Source organism: Mastomys coucha, unplaced genomic scaffold (assembly GCF_008632895.1).
Source record: "Mastomys coucha isolate ucsf_1 unplaced genomic scaffold, UCSF_Mcou_1 pScaffold20, whole genome shotgun sequence".
NCBI lineage: Eukaryota > Metazoa > Chordata > Mammalia > Rodentia > Muridae > Mastomys > Mastomys coucha.
Window position 1 is genome coordinate 45,252,941 of NW_022196903.1, and position 19,318 is coordinate 45,272,258.

Sequence of the window (19,318 nt, forward strand, 5' to 3'; positions counted from 1 at the left end):
CAGTTAATGTCCCACCTGCATGCTGGATTACAGATTTTTCCTCTCTTTTTCTACAGAAGGTTGGACTTATCTCTTACTGCTTTTACTACCTCTCCCTCCTGTTTATCTAATTTAGTTGCCAAATCAGGAGCAACACAGAATACTAGTTCCATCTCTCTTTCTTGTTGCAATTCCTCTCTTACACAAACAAGCTCCTGCTTGGCTCCATCTTGGCCTCAGGTGCATTTCTAACTACGCACAACACCGGCCAAGCAGCTTCTTCTGCTACACTAATCTCTAGACTATAATCTAAAGACTGTAACGCTTCCTCTACCTTTTTAAACTGTTTTCAGGGTGTCTCCACATTCACACAGTGAACTCCACTCATCTAGCTGGAATGTCACCCCATACCACACAGATGAGGGCTGCTATTCTGAGACTGCCTCCCACAAACACTCCTAATCCTGATGGCTCAGCCTTAGTTGTATGTCTCACTACCTAGAGCAAGAAGCCATACAACCACTCTTATAGCACAAAGGCACAAGAACACCCACCATACAGGAAATGACAACTATATTGGAATTTCCTCCAGGGAAGCTCCCACCTCCAGCTTCTCAACCTCAGTAACAGGCCTTGCTATCCGTATCCATGACCATGCACTTGCTCTTCCCTAACTCATCTTTGATTCTGTCGGGTTCCTGTTCAGACACCAATTATGGTTCCTGCCCCCCACTAAATGTGAAAGTCAGATTTGAGGACTGTTGTTTGAAACACACACATTTACTCATTCCCTGACAGGGATCCCCTAAAAGACCAAAGTATAGATACCACCAAAGTCCAGCTTGGTGAACCAATGAATTTTATTAGGGTTACTTACAGGAATGTGGGTGAGAGGTTACTTACAGGAGCAGAAATGACTCAAAGCCATCTGCATCACCAAGGCCCAGCCCAGCATGGGTGACAGCTCACAAAGCTGGGGACCTGGAACTTACTGCATAGTCAGATTGCAAACTGTCCATGTGACTCTGGTCTAACCCTCTTCCAGGCAGCTGGTCTGGTCTCAAAGTCTTTGTAGTTTTTCTCCTCTGAAAATCTTTGCAGTTCAGCTTCACTTCCTATGGGCGGGACTCATACTTTACTCTGGTAGAGAGGGGCATGGTGGGATCTGGTCAGTTTCAGGGACTTCCTGAAACTAGTTTGAGTTGTTTACCTTTCTGCTTAAGGAGCTTTCCAGCAGTATGGAATGTCTCAATCTCAAGGAAACTTGTTACACAACAGGGCCCCACAATCAATATTTGTACCGGGTGTTACAATGTTGCTGGGGCGTAGAAGCGGTATACTCGAGAAACTTATCGCTGTTTCCTAGTCACATGATCCCCTCCTCTAGCTGGGTCTTTTGCCCAGGGGGCAGTCACCAGGCTGTTTCCTATGGCTCTTTCACATCTATCAAAAGTTGACTAAGGAGGAACAGTACTCAATACCCTTGAGCACGTAGGCAGGGCTGTGACTTGTAAACCTCAGTGCCGGTTACACAGCCACAGCAGGTCCCAGAACCTCACCTCCTAGAGCGTGGATAGCCTGGGACACTCTGGCCGTGAAAAAGAGCCTCAGCATCTGTTGCAACCCCACATCACATTTCACAGAGGAAATCCAAACTCTGTCCCGTGAGCTCAGCACTGTGAAGCAAAGGTGAAACATGTGGGTTAGAAAAGGCAGCTAGCTCTCTTACACAAGTGTCTACCTACATCTGATCGGCATTGTGAAAAGGAGCTGGATGGATGCCAGAGAAGCAAAGAGGCTCCTGAGTCCTAACCAAGGTCCAAGGCATGCAGAACTCAAAGGGATAAACCAGTTCTAATGGTTAATACAAGTTTCCCTCCCAGAGAACAAAGACCAGAAGAACAGGAATTTCCCGTCAGGAGCAGACTACCTCCAGGAAGTCCATACATGCAGTCCTTTTTCTGAATCTTGTTTAAGCTACCACCTTTTCCTCTCTGACTCCTTATTATTGGTATGATTCCTTAGTAATACATGTATAAGGTTAAGATCACTCTTAGTATGGAGCCTTAAAGGGCCCACAGTTTGTGCTATGTGCATATGCATGCTTATAAGATGAGAGACTCGATATATTCTCGGAAGGACAGAGGCTGAGAGCCTCTGTGAACACCTACCGGATACAATGTATATATAAACAATGCACATAACTTTGTCAACAAATCACCATTCACCAAGCTTTGCCATGTAGAATGGTCTAGAAATAGAGCCTCCTTTCCATAAACTACTCTCAGATAAAAACACAAATATACTGCCACACGGGCAAATAAAGCTTCCTTCAAACACCAAGAGACTGGGCTGAGTGTGGTAGCACACATTTTTAATCCCCAGCACCAGGAAGGCAAGGGCAGGTGGATCTCAGTGATTCCTGGGCCAGCCTGGTCTACATGAGTTCCAGGCCAGCCCAGGCTACATAGTCTCAAACAAAACAAGGCAACACCAAGAGACCAGATGTGTAAAAGCCATCTGAGTACCCTTTGTTGCATGGACCACTGTATCATCTAGCTCCCTTTTATATTGTGATTTTTCTGCCTCTAAGTCTCTCTTTTCCCCAATAAGCAGTCCTCCAGGAATGTACAGCTTACCCTTTGCATCTGACTGCCAGTCTTATCAGTGAATACATAATCCCTTGTTCAAACCATCTGTTGGGGCTCCAGCTGGCTGAGAACTGAACAGCCATGCACACCCTGGACTCCCTATCACACCCACCTTCCCGCTACAAAAGATAACTTGCTTTCCACTGTGGCCATCCCTACTTCTCCTGAAACGTCTTTCTCCTTACTTCCCCATTTTCTGAAACCGCACCCAGCTCTGAGGCCCTGTTCTATCAGCATGGGTCCAGCAGATGGGTCCTGTTTAGAATTACCTTCCTCGGTTCAAGGAGTATACTGGAAGCATAACTCCATCTAAAAGGTGGTTGTCAGAACTAAATGTGGTGATGTTCTCTCAGTAAATATAGAGGGCAGCAATTCCTTTTTAGTAGCTACTCCATCAGAGACATGACTATCATTATCCTACCTGTGTGGCTAGTTCTCCTTCTCCTACCCGCCATTTGGCTTACTGTCCCCAAGGAACATCATGCATCCTGCTGTCCCTCCTGGGACCTGCCTGAGACTGGAACCTGCCCTTAGGAACCTCCTCAGCTGTCATAATATCCACTGAACTGCTGACCCAGATAGGATCACAGGCTTTGCCTCTTTCCCAAGTTGCTACTGAACATTCCCATGCTGATAACAGGCCAGCTAGGCACATCACAACGAGAAGCACCCTTTCCCCTAAGAACTTCTGTCTCAGCTCTCGCAGACAAGATCACCGCATCATAAATAACATACTCATGGAAATGAAAGTCTGCAGCTACTCTCTGGATTCCTACTTAAAAATAAGTAACACATTTACTTGTAACAAATTCAAAAAACACAATTCCAACCTCACCATTAATCTTCCTGTTTCCTGCTACCCCTTCCTGGGGGAATTTAGCATTAGCAACCTCTTGTATATCCTTCAAGATATTTTATATTTGTATATATACAGAGAATAAAAGTAAATGTTTACCAAGCAGCTCTCTGGAAAACCACCCTGACTTGCCTTGCTTATTGATTTCCATGTTGTACCTTCTCCACCATGAATGATTCATGCAGCACCACAGGTCATCAGCAAGGACCTGGGAAAAGACACAGATGCCCTGGAGGCTGACTGTGAACCACCAGCTCTGTGGATGTGCGCATGTGTAAATATAGGCATCCATATATAGTCATAGATATATATGAAATATACTATACAGATAGTATACAACCCCTTTGTTGATAGTCTATGCATAACACACATCTCTATATATTCTATATGTTACTTGTCTTTTATCTTAAATGATAAGGCTTACATACTTATAAGTCTGATAAAATTCCTAGAATTCTAACTGCTGATTCAGGCAATGCATATATTTGTGATTTTGATAAATCATAGGCATGAGATTAGCTTAAACTTCCACCCAGTATTTGAGCCCTCATTTCCTCAATCCCTTCCCAGTACTACCATTGCCATGGTGTGTGCCAATCTGGCATGTGAAAAATAGCACCTTATTAAGGTTTTGTGGAAGTGATTAAAGTTTTAGCATGTTTAAGAGTCACTTGGGGGCTGGAGAGATGGCTCAGCTGTTAAGAGCACTGACTTCTCTTGCTGAGGTCCTGAGTTCAATTCCCAGCAACCACATGGTGACTCACAACCATCTGTAATGGGATCTGATGCCCTCTTCTGTTGAGTCTGAAGAGAGCAACAGTGTACTCACATACATTAAATAAATCTTTTAAAAAAAAAAGTCACCTCTGTACAACTTTATGAACAGTACACTCATATTCTTTACCTCCAGAGGAACTAGCCTTTCTCTTATGGATTTGTCAAAGCTCTTTATACTCTGATAAAAGTACATCTTGTAGTATACAATGGTACTCTTAAGTTTTTGTTGTCCTTTGAAATAATTAAAAAGATTTGGTCTTACAAAACATTATATGCAGACAAGCTTCTGGGTTTGTATTGTATCTAGGAAGGATTTCCTATCTCCATTAACTACTAAAGTGGAGTTCTCATTTTACTAGATGTTTTTATGTTAAGTTTTTGTTCCATCTGGAACTTATTTTAGTGGAAGATAGGACACAGATTCCAGTTGCATTATCTCCCCATAGAACCATCTTTGCCTTTCTCTCAACTACCACCACCAGCCCCTGGTCCTAGGAACTATCATACTAACTTTAAAAATATCTTAATAGCAGGGCAGTACTGACAGACACTTTGAATCCCAGCACTAGGGAGGCAGATGCAGGTGGATCTCTGTGAATTTGAGGCCAGCCTGGTCTCCAGAGTGAGTTCCAGGACAGCCAAAGGCCACACAAAGAAACCCTGTCTCTGAAAAAGAAAAAAAAATTGATAACATTTCTTCACTCTTCTCCAATTGTGGCCACCGTGTATCTCTGGCTTCTACCAGTACTAAATGCTTTTCTCTGACACAAAGCTTACCATAGTCACCAGCTGCCATTGTTATGTGTTCTTTGTGTTCATCAGCACCCTTCATGGAAGCATGGTTCCTTCTCTAGAGACTCCCAAGCTCCCAAGGAAGCAAAGCTGGTATATCCACCCACATAAGAAACCAGCTGAAAACTGTTCTGAAGCTGTGAGAACAAAATCCACACTAGGCTGTCACATCCTCAAATACCTATGATGTTCATCACTGTCAATGTGACTAGAGTTGGAGTCCCCAAAGAGATACTCCTCTGGTAGTGCCTGTGAGGACATTTCCAAAAAGGTTTTAGTGAGGAGGAAAAGACCTTCCCTAAATGCAGACAACACCATCTTATGAGCTGGGGTACAGGACTAAATAAAAAGGAGACCATGAGTGAGCACAATCATCCATCTCTGTCTGCCTCTGGACTGTGGACACAACATGACCAGCATGCTCCTGCTGCCATGGCTTCCCCACCGTGACGGACTGCATCCCTTAAATCACCAACCAAATAAACCACTCCTACTTTAGGTTGCTTCTGGTCAGGCATTTTGTCACCACAATGAGGAAACCAATCCATACCCCTAACTCATCTCAGTCCCTGACAAATAAGCTACACTTGAAAGAGAGCCAGCAACTTATTTTAAGCTCCTTTGCAGGGGGTATTCCAGTCAACTCAGGTTGTTAGACCTTGTTCAGCTTCAGTTACAAAAGTAACAGAAACTCAACTCTAGACTCAATCCCCAGTAGCAAATAAACAAATCAGAGAAATTCAAACCTTTCTCCCCAGGTCCACCCGGCCTCCTACAACCTGAAAGATACAAAAAGACAGGACTTGGCACAATCTCCTTCTCCTGGGAGGATCCCCAGCCAGTCTCTCTTCCTCATTCAGACCTTTGCAGCCTGAATCATGACCCACAGGAAAATAGAACTTTGCTCCCCAGGGTCCCAATTAAAATCCAGACTCTTTCTCTTTGAGCCACGTATCACCATGGTAACTAATGAATTCTCTGTTTAATGTCTGCATCTTCTTCTACCCCTGTAAAGTCCTGAAGGTAGAGTCTACTGGTAATTCCCCACCACATCTGTTTCCAGCATGGTGCCTGAGACTTGGAATGGGATCCACAAATGCTTTTGAAACGAATGAACATCAAATCTTACTTCACACATTAAATTCTAGGGAGGCGTTCACTTTGAGTTTATTGACATTAGTGAAATTAAAATCACATTGATTACTTAGTTTTTGCCTCTAAGCATTGCAGCTCATTGCCCAAGACTGATGACTCAGAGAGAGAAGTTTGTTTTAGAAGACTTAAACTCTAATTTAAATGTCTTATGAATATTAGAATATCTGACAGCAACACAGGATTGGAAATCTTTACTTCACTGTGCTTTAACACACAAGTGGGAAAATGTTCTGTTAAGGAGAGCCTTTGGCCAATACAACATCACAAAAAACTAATTTCGGAACTTTAACCAAAGAGTGAAGAAAAAAAAAAAACCTACAGAAACTAAGAGTCTGTGATCCTCTCCTGACCCTTTATTAAGAACCCCAGTGACTGGACTTGAAGCTCTGTTTTTCCCATATCCAAGAAATGGATAAGGAATTAGGGGAATTCATCTGGCCCACCCACACCTCCCCAAGATCTGAACGCATCAGCTCCCCTATCATTCTCTGAGTAAGCAGACATCTAGGCATTCATATTACACTGTATACTTTTGAAAGTGTCAGATGTCCTTAGATTTTTTTAAACATACTAATATGAAATGTTCAAACACAAAAAAAATGAGCAGCAGCCAGTCGTGATGGTGCACACCTTTAGTCCCAGCACTTAAGAGGTAGAGGCAGGCAGATCTTTGTGAGTTCAAGGCCAGTCTGGTCTATAAGAAGGGTTCCAGGACAGCCAGGACTACACAAAGAAACCCCATCCTGAAAAAACAAAAACCAAACAAACAAACAATCAAAAAAGAAAAAAGTACCAGCATTGTCCAACAGACTACAGTAAGATCCCTATATATAAGTTTAACTTAAGTCATCAAGTAAAAAGATAAAAGAAAATGAGATTATTGTTGAATCTGTGCCTTCATATGCCTGGAATATTATTATTTCAACATGTTATTAATAAAAATGTTTCTGAGACATTTTTACATTCTTTCATAGTTGGTCTTCAGAATTCAGTATGCATTTTACACAAACATTTCATCTTGGTAAAGAATGGTCAAATTCAAGTGTTCGGTAGCCACACACAACCAATGACTGCTCAGTGGACAGTGCAGACCCAAGAACATCCCAGAAGCACAGCACCCACTTCAGTGGCTACCTTGTCTTCTCTACACTGCTACAGTATTTCATCCATATTCACACCTCCTTGGTTAGCTCTTTTTTAACTGTTGTTTTTTTGTAGTTGGTCTCTAAATAGTCAAGCTGGATTTGTAAGCTTAGTGACAGAGTATAGGCTTAGCATCTCAAAGGCCCTGAGCTAGGTCCCCAGCACCACAGGGAACCAATATGCTTTGAGGACCTCAACAGGACAGTTTCACTAAAATACTTTATCATTCAGCTGCTTCCTAAAAATACTTTATCATTCATCTCCTGTCACATAGTGCCACATCAAGATTCGAAGGGCATTGCCATTCAATCAAGGGCATGAGTGAGCAGAACTTAGAAAAGTGCTTCAAAAATCCACCAGGTCCTCTAACCAGCAAATGGGTAATAAAACATGGTATATACAATAATGGTGGGGAACTCATGGAAATCTACCTCCATCTGCCTCCTGAGTACTGGGATTAAAGGCATTATGCCTAACTTAAATATGGCATACTTAAAAGTAATGTTAAAAAAAAAAAATAATGAAGTATTGACTCCTGTCATCCCAGGGATCAACCTTGAAAACAAAATCCTGGATGAAAGAAATCTGACACAAAAGGTCACAGAGTCTATGCCTGCCTTTACAGAACAAGTGAGTTCATACAGACACAAAATAGGGGTAGTAAGGTGTCCTAAAATTAGTCATACAACTATATTCATGATACTAGGAGTTATTACATTGTGTACCTTCAAAGGATGAACTGCATGATACATGAATTATGGTTATATGACACATGATGTCTTAGGGTTCTATTGCTGTGAAGAGAAACCATGACCACAGCAGCTCTTATAAAGGAAAGCATTTAAAGAGCTGGCTGACAGTTCAGAGGTTTAGTCCACTATCATCATGTCGGGAAGCATGGCAGCACACAACAGACATGATATTGGAGAAGGAGCCAAGAATTCTACATCTGGATTGGCAGACAGCCGGAAGAAAAAGAGACACTGAGCCTGGCTTGAGCTTCTGAAACTCCAAAGCCCACCCTCCCAGTGACACACTTCTTCAAACAAGGCCACACCTCCAAACAGTGCCACTCCCAATGAGTTGATGACGACCATTTTCATTCAAACTACCACACATGATTATGGCTCCACCATTGTTGTTTTAAAAAGTAGTGGCCAAATACGCTACATACACAAGGTGTTTATACTATATGATCCAGATGTGGATACAAAATGACAAATACAAATGTAATACACATTTAACACAAAACTGCTTATAAAACCACAACAATAAACTCCAGTCACCAACTCAGTCCAAGCCATTTGATCTAGTTATAAGACTGGACTGGGGCTGGACCTGATTCAAAGAAACCTTGAAAATCACATTAAACTTCAAAATATTCATTGGTGAATAAAAATCCACAAACAGAATGAATTACAAAGTGGCTGTAATATATATATATAATATATATGTATATATATATAATAATAGCATATATACATATATATGGAGAGAGAGAGGTGGGGGGAGGGGAAGGAGGGAGGGGGAGAGGGAGGAGAGTATGAGTGAGCAAGTGCATGTGTATGGACATCAGAAGATAACCTGAGATGTCATTCTTCAGGTGCTGCCCTCTCCTTTGACAGGGCTTCTCAAGTGGAGCTTGACAACCAAGGCAGACCTGCTGGCAAGGACCCAAATGTCTCCACCACCTTAGTGCTAGGATTACAATCACCAGCACCAGGTTTCTGGGAATCAAACTAAGGTCCTCATGGTTGCAAGGTAAGTACTTTGTCAAACAAGCCATCTCACACCCCTGTAATAGGCTTTTAATAAGAGTAACATTAGCACAGATAAGCAATGTCATAACAAATATTTAACCTCAGTCAGGGATTTCTACCCCGCCTTGGATCGTTCAGTTCCCAGATAAAAGACACAAAACATGTATATTTATAAAAAGCCTTAAATGCATTAGAGCTGAGCATATATCCACCCTCTAAGCTATTAGTATCTATTTCCCCAGCCATAAGCCGAAGTTGTAAATTGTCATGTTCCATCTGGGCAGCTCTTAACTCCAAATGGCCAGCCTGCATGGCTATGTTTTCATGATTCATCTACCCCATGGTGTCCTCTCCTCTCTCTACCTTCTCTCTCCTCATGGTCCTCCTCAGATCCCAAGCCAGAGAACCAAAACCCACCTACCTCTCTTCAGCCCAGCTATCTCGTCTGTCAGGATCTTTATTCAACCAACACTTTTAAATTAAGAAGCAAGATCACATACCATTATTTGATGTACGTGAGGATTCTCTCCTCCCTGAGGCTATTAGGGCCAGCAATTAGCATTGCAGTGCATAGCAACAGACCAAACCTCAACAAATTAAAAACAGTGTATACCACATACATAGTATTTAATCTATATTTTTATTATATATAAAAATTTATGATTCCCTCTGTGGCTTAAAGGAACTCAGAAAATGTTTCCCATGGCTTTTACTAGATATTCCGTTGCTTCAGCATAAACTTACAAAGGTATGCATTAAAGTATTATGGATCAAAGATTAGAAAACAGGGCTGGGCAGGATGGCTCATGCCCATAATCCCAGCACTTAACAAGAAGAAGTAGAACAGAAAGTTCAGCCTGGAGCCACATACCAACACCCTGTATTTAAAAAACAAAACAAAACAAACCCAAAACTAGAAAATAAAACAACACATTCCAACTGCTTTTTTTAACACGATGTAACCAAATATAATTGTCTAATATTCTTTTTTTTAATTGAGCCTTTTCTATCAAAAGGATACCAGATCCTTGTGTCATGAATAGAAACAAGAGGAATCTACTCACCTTGCCTTCAAGATATTTAAAATCTAGGAACCGGGCGGTGGTGGCGCATGCCTTTAATCCCAGCACTTGGGAGGCAGAGGTAGGCAGATTTCTGAGTTCGAGGCCAGCCTGGTCTACAGAGTGAGTTCCAGGTCAGCCAGGGCTATACAGAGAAACCCTGTCTCAAAAAACCAAAAAAAAAAAAAAAAGTCTAGGAAAGGGGCCTGGGGAGATGAAGACATGAGTTAGGATCCCTGGAACCTACATCAAATTCAGCACTAGGAGAGACAAATATGTTACATGCATGTGTATCTGAATGAGCATACACAAATACTCCACACGTACATACACATACACATCATCATCTTCTTCATAATGTACATAAAAGAAAGGTGATACATTTAAATATAAAGAGTGGGCCAGAAAACAAGGGGATAAAAGGGCCAGGAGAGATAAAGGCACAGAAGAAAAAAAAGGAATCAACAGCATCTTCAGAGATCAGAACTAGGTGTTCATTCCCACTCTAAAAAAAAAAAAAAAAATGTTTTGACAAGACCAGTCACAGTGCACACTTTGATCCCAGCACTTGCTGATAGAGGCAGGTGGAAGACTGAGTTTAAAGCCAGGCTGATCTACACAGAGAGTTCCAGGCCAGCCAGGGACACACAGTTAGACCCTGTCTTGCTTTTGTCTTTGTTTTTAAGTGCTCTGAGAGTTTGGGTTTACAGAGATTATGCTTTCAGAAGTAGTTTCTGAGGTCACCATGAAAGACTTATGCTCTTGTGGTGGTTTGACTATGCTTGGCCCAGGAAGTGGCACTATTAGGAGGTGTGGCCTTGTTAGAGGAAGTGTGTCACTGTGTGGGTGGTCTTTGAGACCCTCTTCCTAGCCACATGGCTAGCAGTCTGCTCCTGGCTTCCTTTGAACCGAGATGCGGATCTCTCAGCTCCTTCTCCAGCACCATGCCTGCCTAGAAACTGACATGCTTCCTGCTATGACCAATTTGGACTGAACTTCTGTACCTGTAGGCCAGCCCCAACTAAATGTTTTTCCTTATAAGAGTTGCCTTGGTTATGATGTCTGTTCACAGCAGTGGAAACCCTGACGAAGACAGTTGTTACAGAGAGTAAGGCAGTGGGAGAGCACTGAAGGCAACAGGCACGCATGGGCAAAGACTAGACGTTCTGGTAACAAGGTTTAGGTTACCAGCACACAGGCCAGGAATGCTGGAGTGAAGGCCAAGGCTGAGCCTCTGATCCCAAACCCCCGAGCTGAGCTAAGAAGTCTACACTAACTGGGTAGTGAAAGGGATTTGGGGTTTGACTCTCAGCTCCAACATTTACTAACAGCAAACAGAACTGAGCCTTTCCTACATTCACCTTGTCACTGAGGGACAACTCATGGGCTCTGATGCAGCTTGTAAAATAGAGAGGTGATGCATGGGTGGCCAACATCCACGACAGGACTTTCCACATCTGAGTCCAAAGTGCTGCTAAAACTAATACTGTTAGTAACTCTAAAAGCCACCCAAGAATGTTTAACGATGCAATAATGACAGTTCTTAAAAAGTCTGCCTTTTACACAGGCTAAACAAGAAAAAGGAAGGAGAATCCACTTGTAGACAGTGTTAGGGCACAGTGATATCCCTGAACAAATGCACTGCTACAAAAGACCAAGAAAGATCCAGAGACAAGGGTGGAGGCAGGAATGTGGTCTGGACAGATGTAACTGAGAAGGCAAAACAGAAGTTTCTAGAGAAAGCCAGAAAGCTGATGAATAAGTGGATTTGGGCAGAACTGGAGTTTGCAGGAAACTGTATGGCTCTCAATTATGCATGGAAAGTGCTTTCAGCTGAACAGCTCCCACCAGTCCCCGATGTCTCACACCCCCCTCACTTCCAGGGCATTCAAATCCAGCGAAATGGAAATGTCAATTAAGAAAAGGTAGCCCTGCCAAGAAGTACATTATAAATCAAATGATGGGTTACCCAGACCCTCACACAGAGAGAACTGTATTACCCCCAAAACTGTCTGGAAGCTGAAGGAAGAGGGATGCCTGCCGCCCTCCTCCTCCCTCTTTGCCACTAGCCCTTCGGGAGGTGATCATACCACCTCCTTCCAAATCTCCCCACACCCTCAGTTTCATGCAAGGGTGGGAAGAGCTAAATGCTCTTACTTTACTGGAAAGTCACTTCAGAACCTTCTAGGGTGGGTGGCTTCTGCATCTGAGAGGAACTACTCAGCTTTCCAGCACTTTCCGAAAGGGATGGAGATGGTCTGCACTGAGAGCTCATTTACCACAGTGGGAAAAAACAGCCTGATTCCTTTCCTCCCTATTAAAAGCCCCTGACGGACCAGGCCCACAAACCATGTACTCAACCACAGAAACTAATGGCAGTGAGACCCAGAACCACTCAGAAACAGTGTATCTGGTACATTTGATGCAGGCACCACAACGCTTACAGCCCAGTCTCAGATAGCATTAGTACATTTAGCACTGGGCTCCATCACTGGGTTAACACTGATTAAACAGCGGACAAGAGACATCAGAGTCTGAAGGAAGGTGCTAAGAGTTTAGTCAGAGAGATAATGAAGAGCTTGGGGAATTGCCACTGACCCCAGGCAAATTCCTGAACCCAGCTGCAGTCTCCTCAGGTGACAGAGCCCATCAAGATGGTGAAGATGATGACATAATACATCCTGTGCAGTCTGGTATTAACTGGCCTACAATGAGTAGTCATTACTGAAAATGGATCTCAGGGATAAAATGGCGACTCTTAGCTGAACACGCCCACTACCTATAAAAGTGGAAACCATATTTTTGTCTAGAAGTATTTAGAAGTAACCTGGGCAATGGTGGCGCATGACTTTAATCCCAGCATTTGGGAGGCAGAGGCAGGCAGATTTCTGAGTTCGAGGCCAGCCTGGTCTACAGAGTGAGTTCCAGGACAGCCAGGGCTATACAGAGAAACCCTGTCTTGAAAACCCAAAAAAAAAAAAAAAAAAAAAAAAAAAAAAAAAAAAAAAAAAAAAAAAAAAAAAAAAAAAAAAAAATGTAACCCAACACAGGGGACAGAACTCTGCAAGGTGAGGGGTGGCTGGGAGGAGCAACATTTGGGATGTAATTAATTAATTAAAAAAATAAGTAACCCAACAAAATAGAAAACAAGCTAGAGTCATAGTACTACCCAGATAACCTTAGGACAACTGCTTAACCTGCAAGAGCCTTAAATGCTAAAAATGTGTAGCTTGGATCAGGGAGACAGGCCCTTGAGTAAAAGGCAGTTGTTATCAAGCCTAATTACTGGAGTTTGCTCTCTGGATCCCACAGTAGAAAGTGAGAACCAGCTCCTAAAGTCCTCTAACCACTACACACCTGTATGTACAGGCACAGGGTTGTGAACACACACACACACACACACACATCTAAAATAGGGGACTTAAAAAATCTAATCAGAGTACTATGATGTTAGTGATCATCTATATGCACCTACACAAAACTCCCAGCAAACACCTTGACGGTTAGTGCGTGCTAACCATCCCGGGTCCCTGGACTCCTCCTGGCAGCAGGAGTTACTGCCATTTATTAATTTTCCCAATAAAAAAGGAAAAAGATGAGAATCCAAACCAGCCTTGAGATCAATATTCTCAGATTATGAAGAAGTTAACATTTACTCATTCCATAAATGTGGATTTGCAGTGTGGTAGGCTGCCTTCTCAAAACTGAGGATAGACAGACGGAGGAATAGGACCGGGTCTCTGCTTTCCCAGGACTTTGCATCCTAGTGGCGGAAGAAGGCTGGCAGATGGAAAAGCAAGCTGATGATCCCAGTCAGCTTCAGGCTCTGTGAAGAGCTGCAAACAGCACGGTGTGGGGTTGATGGACAGAATGGACATTTAGCCTGGATACACTGCAATCTGTCTGAAGGTCTCTGGCGGCCAAAAGGAGGTCCTCGCCTTGTATGATGCTTTTGAGTGTTGAGTGTAGGTGACCAAAAGTCAGACCTCTGCTTACCTGCCTCTGAAACCATCTTTTGCAGCTACAAATAAAATACACTACCCAAACGTCCTCATCCAGTAATCAGATTCCTAGGGCACTGTGACATCCGAGGGGGGCTCCAATGCCCCAGCCCCATTCCCAGACACAAGGAGAGAGACAACTTTATGTCCCTCTCAGCTCCAACAGCCTGGGAGGCGCGCGGCTGGTTAAGAAGTGTCTGAAGGACACAAGACAATGCCACGGGCGACGCCAGAGGCAGCAAACGCCCGCTGAGTGCTGGAAGCCCCAAGGGAAGGGTGCTCTCGGTCCCAGAGCAGACACTGTGGAGCGGTGTGACCTGGCTGGGGAGGCCGAAGAGCGAGGTGCCTGTACCGCCAGGCCCCAAGCTCGCGGATGTGGTAAAGCCTCTCTCCTGGCCCAATTAAGCAGGTTTCCTCCCGCCCCGGCACAGCGCCAGGTTGTGCCCGGGACAGCTCCTCGGCGCGGCATCCCCAAGCACCCGAACGCAGGCTCCTAAGATCCGCTCCTTCTCCGGGTCCATCCCTGCCAGGCTGTAACTCGAGGGGCACAGCTACAGGGTGAGCAGCACCAGAGTGCTTCCTCCTAGAAAACTGGCGCCTACACCGCAGGCGATCTGTTAGTCTCAGGGCTGCCCCGTGCACCGGGGCTTCCAGGGACCACTACAGACACACTCTGAACCCTAAAGACTGGCTGCGTCCCCGAACCTTCCCGGGGCCCCCACCACACCTCAACCCCTGCCTGGCGGACGCCCTGTTGCTCACCTGAGCGTTCCGCTGCTGGAGACTCTGCTCGATTCCCCAATGAGTGCTTCAGACAGGGAAGGACGCAAACCCAGCTTCTCCGGTCCCTGCAAGTCTCAGCCGACGGCAGTTCCAGCACCAGCCGCAGGAGACTGGGGCGCCGAGCGCTGCTCGCCGACAGATGGTGGGCGGGAGCCCGCGCTGCTCACCAGCTCTCCTGGTGCTGGGGTCCCTGGTTCCCTGCTACTGGCCGGCGTGCGATCCGGCGACCAGTTCTCAGTACTTTGCCTAGAACTTTAGGGCGCGCGCCTCCGGGCAATTAGCTGAAGAGCTGGAGCGAGGGGCGGGAACTAGGAGGAGGAGCCTGAGTTCTCCACGGGGCGGAACACCAGGAAAAGGGCGGGGGGCAGCAGAGTGGCTCCCACTCCCACCAATCAGGAGTCATTCGGGGAAAGGGGGTGAGGCGTCGGACTTGGAAGCTGCAGGCGGATTCCGTGACGCCAGCCAGGGTTCAGGGCGTGTGGAGGGGCGGAGAGTGATGGTAGGTGTGGCTGGGCGGGGTAGCGGCTCCCAGCATCCCAGGGCAGGGTGAGTGAGCCCCTTAGGCTCTCAGTAAATGTTTATTGAACGACTTAGGAAGTTGAGGTTTGCGCGAAAGGAGCTCTTTTAAGGAGAAAATTCCAGGGGACTCAAATAGTCCAACGGGCAATAATCACTTAAACACTGAATAGGGCTGAGAATAAATAAGGGGGGGAAAGTGTGGCGAGGGTTAGACACAAGGTGTCGGAAACTGGGTTCGGACATTGGGCACCTGGCCCCCAGAAGCAGTTGTCCAGATTGTTGCGGGGTTACAGAGGAGGCAGGAAGGGAGAAGGGCGTTGCTGTTGTTTGTTCTTGTTGTTGTTGTTGTTGTTACAGTTCCCGTTTGTGGCTAGGAAAGAAGATGCAATGTAGTTGCGATCGAAACACAGGAGCCTCTGGTTAGATGTCCAGACCCATCCAACTTCACCGCCCACTTGCCAAAATCCTCGCTTGGATCCCAGCCACTGATAATTTGAGGTCAATTTGCAAACCGCACGTGAGTCCAGCGCCGCAGGTGGCCCGGTGGGCAGGAAATGATGAATGCCAGGAACAGATGCGACCCTGCACCTGAGGTTTCTGCACACGGGGTTTCTGCCCTCTCAGAACCTACATTTTAGAGAGGACGCAGACAATAAACCAAAGAGTGTATATTTACATGCATAATCAGGAAAACGTTGGTGAACTGTTAGCATGGAGAGAGAGCATGCAGAGAACCTCGGAAGGAAGGGGTGATGGAAGTAGCTCAGGTCCCTGAAGGCCTCTGGGGGAGGCTCTCAAACAGGCTCCCAAAGCAGGAAATACTTAGCAGCTCTAGGGCTCAGGAAGCGCTTTCTGGGCACTAGGAACTGCAGGTGGTGTATGTATTTAAACCCTTTAAGACCCACCTGGCCTGCCTCACAGTACTGGGCATGTTGGCTCCTTTGGCTCAGCTGCTGACACTCTAGAAGTTCCAGAATGCCAAGTACATAAGCAGGTCACCACCTGTGGCTGATATTGTCAGTCTTGACCCTGTATTAACGTTTCTGAGGCTGTTTCTCACATCTGTATAAACCACGTTTCATTCACTACGGGGTTGGATATTCACTTTCTGGGACCTTCCACGGATACACTCTCTGGGACTGTCTTTGGCTCTGGCAGGTGGCCTGGGAAGGCAGAATGCTGTGAGCCCTAGCACTTGGTTGGCGATCTCAATATGAGCGATGCCGGACTTCCTAAACTACCCCAAACTACCCTAAACCAGAAGGAGCACCAACTGACAGCAGGCCTGCGGCACCTTGCCCACACCCAGCTCAGGTGCCTGAGTCACACTCACTTTATGTCTAGTAACTCTCAAGACATCCTCTCTTCCTCTTTCCTCTCCCCACTTCCAAATCATCTTGTCGCATCCGGGTTAGCTTTCCTACCAGAGGCATGCCTTCTATCCCACAGAAATGTCTTTGCTGCAGGGCAATCCAACCTTTGGACTTTGTAAACGGTGTTTATTATCTCCGAAGTTCACACGCCAGATTACACAATCGCATGACTATATACATACACATATTGCTAATTCATAGCTACCCAGAACCCAACGAGGCTGTAGCCTGTACCAAATGGCCTGGTAACCGAAGGCTGGACAGAAAGCTGTGGTTTTGTTGTTTGAACTGGCATCCTGTCCTTGGGTTTTTCTTCAGTTTCTTCCAAGCTGACTGTGTTCCTGTTGGTACTGAAGGCAGTTAATGAGTCAGGATGAGAGATTTGTTCATATTCAAAATGCTTTGCCTCCAAGAAAGAGGAATCTCAGCGAGTCTTTTCAGTTCCACTTCCTCTTCTAAATAAACTTATAGGCGCTCCGCTCCTACAAATCAAGAGGGGAAAGATTAAAGTTGAAACCCACGCAGAGTTAATTATCTTGCAAAAGCTCGTTACCATCCTAAAATTAGCTTCCCCCCTCGCAGTCTTATTTTAGCACAATGATCTGAATGTACTAGAGAAAGATCAATGGTTGCATATAGTAAGTTTCTAGAGTCTCCTCTGAAGAGCTGAACAAATGCTGTTGATCTTTCTAGAGGCTCTACCACCTTGCAGGGTTTTTCTGCTTTGGCTTAGTGCTTTTCTTTTTTTACATTTATCAACTCTGTGTGTGTGTGTGTGTGTGTGTGTGTGTGTGTGTGTGTGTGTGTGTGTACATACACCAATGTGAAGGTCAGAGGACAACCTGCAGGAGTTGTTCTCTCCTTTCACCATGTGGGTCCTAGGGAATCAAACTCATGCTTAGTAGCAAGTATCTTTACCCCCTGAGACATCTCCCTGATCTGACTGTATCTTTTTAGCCTCTGAAGTTCCTAGTAGTTAAGCAGGTGCTGCCTGAAGTTACATGTTTTCACAGTAAAGGAAGCTGGTCATAATGGAGTATAGGCCAAGAACTACATAGGCTCCTAGAACAAGAGCCCCTGGCTTCTTGTCTTGCCATGATACTTCCTGGATAAGCAATTACCTTTCCTACTTTGTGAGATGAAAATAGTCATTATACTTATTGGGACTACATGAAAAGTTTTACAATATGGAAATAATTGCCATGTAGACTAAGACAGAGTCCCCACCAACCTCAGTGTGATTGACGTTTTTGGCCCAAAAATTCTTTGTTTGCATGTGGGGATGCCCAGTGCCTGGAAGCTGCACTCTACCCACCAGACACAAATAACTGTCCTACCAGGTTGTAGCAACCAAGAAGTCTCCAGACATTGTCCAAAGACCCTTGGAGGGTTCCTGATCAAAAACTACTGGCCCGGTGCCACAGAGCAGAGGACAACAGAAGTACTTGCTTAGGGCTAGGATTCTGGCTAAGAACCTAGGGCAAATTTTGCTTCCCTAAACCTATTTGCATAATGGCAATCCTAATGATACCATTTCTTGAGACTGTCTAAGAATTAAATATGATTGTGTAAGAGCAATTCGTGCAGTGCCTTGGTATATATGCACTACAGAAATAAAGCTTCTGCTCTCACTGTCTTCCTATGGAGAGAAGACATTGGCCTCACTGTCTTCCTATAGGGAACAACCACAGTCCTGCATGGGCTCGCAGTCTTCCCGTGGGGAGAGAGCATTGGCCTGCATGCTTTGTTCGATGCTATTCCCTTCCCTGACTCATGGCAGACAACAGGAGTAAGCCAAGGCTGGTTTCATCAGCAAATTCAATTATGGCTGAATATTCTTAAACCTGTATTCTAGGAAGCTGTTACTGACAGAACAGTGCGAGCATGAAAGAGGATGCTGAGGGCCCATTGAGGGCTGAAGAACCTTGACATCCCAAGGCTGAATGTGAGACCAGCCTGGTCTACATAGTGAGTCCAGGTCAGCCAGCCATGCATGATACAGAGGGAGAACTTGTCTCCAAAATAAGAAAATGAGGAGGAGGAGGAAGAGGAGGAGGAGGAAGAGGAGGAGGAGGAGAAAGTATGTGCTACTCATCCCCCCCTTCATTTTTATCTGAAAAATGTATTAAAGTGGTTTTTGTTGCCAAAAAACAGAAGCTGTTGTTCAAGAGTGTTAGTGAGCTCATGACAAAGATTGTACAAGAATTCATCTATTTCTTGATTAAATATAGATCATGCACCACCTTTGTATAAAGGACCATTCTTAGCAGGCACTTTATGACATACAAAAATGGATCAGAGGGTGTTCCTGACTTCAGTGTTTCTACAGACTCCTCCATAGGTCAGATCAAACATGTATATAAATAACTACAGTACAAGCTGCAAGAGGTCAGGTACAAGAGACTGGAAGCTGTCCTAAGAGAGGCACCGAAAATGTGCTCAGGAAAAAAGATGAATTATTTTGAGAA

The 19,318-nt window shown here is 44.9% G+C and overlaps 1 protein-coding gene and 1 long non-coding RNA gene across 8 annotated transcripts in view; one reads left to right on the forward strand and one right to left on the reverse strand.

Moving 5' to 3' along the window:
- Osbpl3 (oxysterol binding protein like 3) overlaps positions 1-15,282 on the reverse strand; it is a 174,527-nt gene extending 159,245 nt beyond the window's left edge. For 5 of the 7 annotated variants that reach the window (XM_031381883.1, XM_031381881.1, XM_031381882.1 and 2 more), the window contains exon 1: positions 14,938-15,242. The gene's annotated coding sequence lies outside the window, so the exon portion shown is untranslated. Of the gene's footprint in view, positions 1-1,538; positions 1,618-14,937 lie in introns of those variants that run through there. The other 2 variants (XM_031381875.1, XM_031381880.1) reach the window with 2 other exon arrangements.
- Positions 15,283-15,484: 202 nt separating this feature from the next.
- Positions 15,485-18,844, forward strand: LOC116098110. Its single transcript, XR_004121706.1, has 3 exons — positions 15,485-15,504; positions 15,835-15,994; positions 18,706-18,844. It is a non-coding gene; the product is annotated as an uncharacterized LOC116098110 (long non-coding RNA).
- The last annotated feature ends 474 nt before the right edge of the window (positions 18,845-19,318 follow it).